The sequence below is a fragment of the Cynocephalus volans genome, chromosome 15 (assembly GCF_027409185.1).
Source record: "Cynocephalus volans isolate mCynVol1 chromosome 15, mCynVol1.pri, whole genome shotgun sequence".
Lineage (NCBI taxonomy): Eukaryota > Metazoa > Chordata > Mammalia > Dermoptera > Cynocephalidae > Cynocephalus > Cynocephalus volans.
In genome coordinates, this window is record NC_084474.1 from 38,448,652 (window position 1) to 38,452,885 (window position 4,234).

At 30.8% G+C, this 4,234-nt stretch overlaps 1 pseudogene; it reads left to right on the forward strand.

Annotated features, from left to right (window-relative positions):
• Positions 1 to 281: 281 nt before the first annotated feature.
• LOC134364296 (U7 small nuclear RNA) lies at positions 282 to 338 on the forward strand (annotated as a pseudogene).
• The last annotated feature ends 3,896 nt before the right edge of the window (positions 339 to 4,234 follow it).

Below are 4,234 nucleotides of genomic sequence, written 5' to 3' on the forward strand. Positions count from 1 at the left end.
TGATTTGAAGAGTATCAGAAGTGGAAGAAATATAAATTCCTATCCCCTTTCATACACAAAGATGAATATGTTATATTTCAGGGGAAAAAAATGATGATTATGCTAAGACCTGGGGATAATATTGAAAGACAATTACCTTCAGTATGTCTAAAAAAAAGAAAAAGGGAAGAAATTATGCCAGACATAAAGATAGTCCTGTCGTGTAAGTTAAAGACTATATGATAAAAAATTTTAAAACTGAAAATATTAATGACACTCACTTCTTATCAAAACCATATTATAAATGGTGCAGCAATTTTTGAATTTGTCTAGCAGGTTTTCCAGTTTTTAAAGCCCTCTCCCTCAAGCACAAAAGAAATCATATCATAGAATAGTTTTTAATTTAGTTGGCATTTTTCTTCTAGAACATGTTTCGTCAATGATTTAAGTCTCTTCCATCTGCATATTGATTTCCTTTATTTGTAGTATATCTTTGTTTTATCAAAATATGCGTAATTAATTGTATTGACTTAATGTCACTTCTCATTAGTTATAAATTTTGATTTTTCCTCTGTTAGATTCCATACTGGCTACATTTTGACTAGATATGTCATCTATTTTGGTGTATTTAATGCAAAGGCTTTCGTTAATAAATAATCAATATTATGGAGTTCTAGCTTATCATATAGTAATTTTCTTAAACTAAAATATGAACTATTGTACTTTCTTTAAGAATCATGAGGGAAAGCACAGACATATCACTACTTGCCCCATTGGAAAAATATGTCCTTGGCACACAATAAGTGCATCTGTATCTGTATCTCTCTGTTTCTCTTTCTGTTTGTCTATCTCTCTCTCTCATTATATTTTACAGTATTTTACATGTTTTTTAACAAAGAAGTTATAACCTTCTAACATAGTATGTGCTACACTTATTTAGTGTATTTATTTTTATTTAAGCTTTTCCCTGCTGTTTCCATGTGGGCAGGATCTTAACATATATATTTTTACATCTACACCGATCTATGCACAACCACTCTAATGGCTTCTAGATTTGTATATACACTTTCTGGGAGCCAAGGCAAAATTAAATAATTGTTTAAACAGTAAATAGTCTTTAAATCCAATTTATATTTATTTTGTCATCAAAAAATTATATAACTATTAAAAATCTCCTTTCACTGCTGGCTATATATATCCAAAGAGAAAAAAAATCAGTAGGTCAAAGAGATATCTGCATTCTCATGGTTATTGCAGCTCTATTCACAATAGCCAAGAAATAGAATCAACATAAATGTCCATCAGAGATGAATGGATAAAGAAAATGTGGTGTATATGCGCAATTGAATACCACTAAGCCGTGAAAAAGAATGAAATTTTGTCATTTGTGGCAATATAGATGAACCTTAGAGGACATTGTGTTTGGTGAAATAAGCCAGACACAGATAGACAAATAGCACATGATCTCACTCACATGTGGAATCTAAAAATGTTGATTTTGTAGAAATAGAGAGTAGAATGGTGGTTACCAGAAGATGGGGAGGGTAAGAAGAGGGGTGATGGTAGAAGAATGGGTGCAAAAACACAATTAGATAGGAAGAATAAGTTCTGGTGTTCAACTGCATAGTCGGATGACTAGAATTAACAATACTGTTTTATATATTTCAAAATAGCTAGAAGAGAGGTTTTTGAATGTTTCCATTGCAAAGAAATGATAAATGTTTAAGATGAATATATTAATTACCCTGACTTAATCATCACACAATGTATACATGTATTGAAATATCCCATTTTACTCCATAAACAGGCACAATTATTATATGTAGATCATAAATTAAAAAAAATTAGAACAACTAAGAATGAGAGAGCAGATAAAAGAAGAAATTTTGTGTAAATTGATATAAAAGGCAAATATATGATATAAATGTTAATATAGTAGATGGCCAAGTAGAGAAATGCATTATATCTTTCTATTTAATTACGTATTTATATATCTACTCATCTACACAATTAAGGATAGCTTATTATAAAATAAGAATATACATGTAGTATTATATATAATCTTTTTATTTAGCTATATTATTTAAAGAGGAATGTGTGTATATAATTCTTAAATATTAACATTTTGTTTGCCTTCTCCAAATTACTTGAAAATATATTAATTTTATAAAAATATACATAATTTTACAATCAATATAAGTATTAACTGTTAAAATGCTAAGATTTTAATTAAAAATTTGCCTCATGATAGAAAGAAACACATGCATATTATATTTTTTACTTTTGCTTTTTGCCGAGAAATTCAGTTAGATTTAATGTTTAATCATTACTCCTAGGAGCTGGAATATTTCTTGTTCTGCAACATTGATTCTAAACAGCCAAGGGAAGACAAGCCTGTCCTATGAAGGTGTCGTAGGGTCTCTCTGTTTATGAAATTTTCCATCAAATTATTTTATGGGTTTATTAAAAAGGTTGAGAAAACTACTTGTTTTATTTCATTACCTGCAAATTTAATAGCCTTATTATGTGTATGACTTATAGTGATTTATCTCAGATTCTTTTTAGAAGAACAATTTATGTTTTATATTCTTCACTCCAATAATTAACTTTTCCCTTGAAATGTATACACTTTCTTCTTGAAAAGCATGCAATTTCCTCTTGGAAAGTTCTACTTAATTTAAAAAGTACATAATTTAAAAAGTTGAGCATGGTTTGGTTCAACAAACATTTATTGAACGTGATGAGATATAATGTGCCAAAGAAAGTAATATTAATGACCTATTTTTTTCCCCTGGTAAATCTTGGTGGGGAGATGGGTATTTGAAAGGATCGTTTCAGTACAGTGTTGTACATTAGAATTAGTTCACTATATCTGCAGAGATGTTAAAGTAATGGGCTCTGGAACCAGACTAATTGAATTTGAATTCAGAGCTTTGCAACTGACTAACTGTGTGGTTTTTGGCAAGTGAATTAACTTTTCCCTATGTCTATTTCATTATGCATAGAGGGATGATAATGTTAACTACTTCATCAAGTTGTCCAGATTCCATTATTAGTGCATGTGGCTTGCCTAACCTACAGCTAGAATTATATCCTCAATCAAACATAATTTATCATTGTAACTGGCAGAGCCTGGATTGGTGAGAAGGGTTAGGGATAACTTTCTGGAAAGCTCTCTTGCAGAGATGATTCTGGCTTTCTGAGGCTGAATAAAAAGTCTCTAAAGAAAGAAAGGGGTTGCAGAGAAGTCCAGTAGTGTAGAGGGATCAGCAAATGACAAAGGCAAATGGATGTGACCTTAGAATCTGGAAATGTCACTAGTTTATGTGACTGAATTGTAAAGTGTAAGCTGGGAGTGGAAAGAGGGCACTGAAGAGGTAAGCAGGAAGCTGATCATGAAAAAGTGTATGTCCCTCAAGAAGATTTGGTTAATGGATATAAATTAAAAGTATTTTTTAAAAAAGGGAGTTAATTGGTCAGATTTGATTTTTCATAAATCTTTCTGGGGGCAATAGATTGAGAGAAACGAGAGGCATAAAACAGTTAAGGAGGCAATTGAAAATAGCACTGAATAATGTAGATTAAATTGTTCTATAGTCACAGGATTAATTTCCAGGGAAACTATTTTTGAAATAGTACTAGTTATTTTCCTTCCTTACTTTATATTTTAAAATTTCAGTGAGTGGAAAAAATACTAACCACAGGGGAACTAATTCTTCATGAGAATAGCATAAATGAGAGAAGAAAGTAGACACCTTTTGCTGATAATATTTCCCAGAATAAAAAAAGGTTGCCTGCATATTGCATAACCATTACAATAATTGCTCTATATTTTTGTAAGAAACTTGCAAACATCCCATGTGATAATGATGCATATAGATGTAAATTTAATAACATGATTTTCTCCCTTTTCTACCTTTTGGTAATAGTAGTAGTAACATTAGTGGTGGTGGTGGTGGTAGTAGTAGTAGTAGTAGTGTAATATATTACAATTATTTGGTTAGGAAAATTGGGTTACATTTGAATTAAAATAATAAAATTAACAAGCATCTAGGTTCATGTCTGTCCAGGCGAGTAAGCTCTTGCACAAGAAGTTTTTCCTTTCTGCTGCTTACATCTTCCCTTGTACATCGATCAATTTCTGCAAATAAAAATACTGTTGTTCAACAAGAATTATTGGTGTTCTTTCTCTCGTATATAGTCTCCGATACTTATTAAAGTCAAGGTGCATGCGTACATTGGAGAATCTAGAATG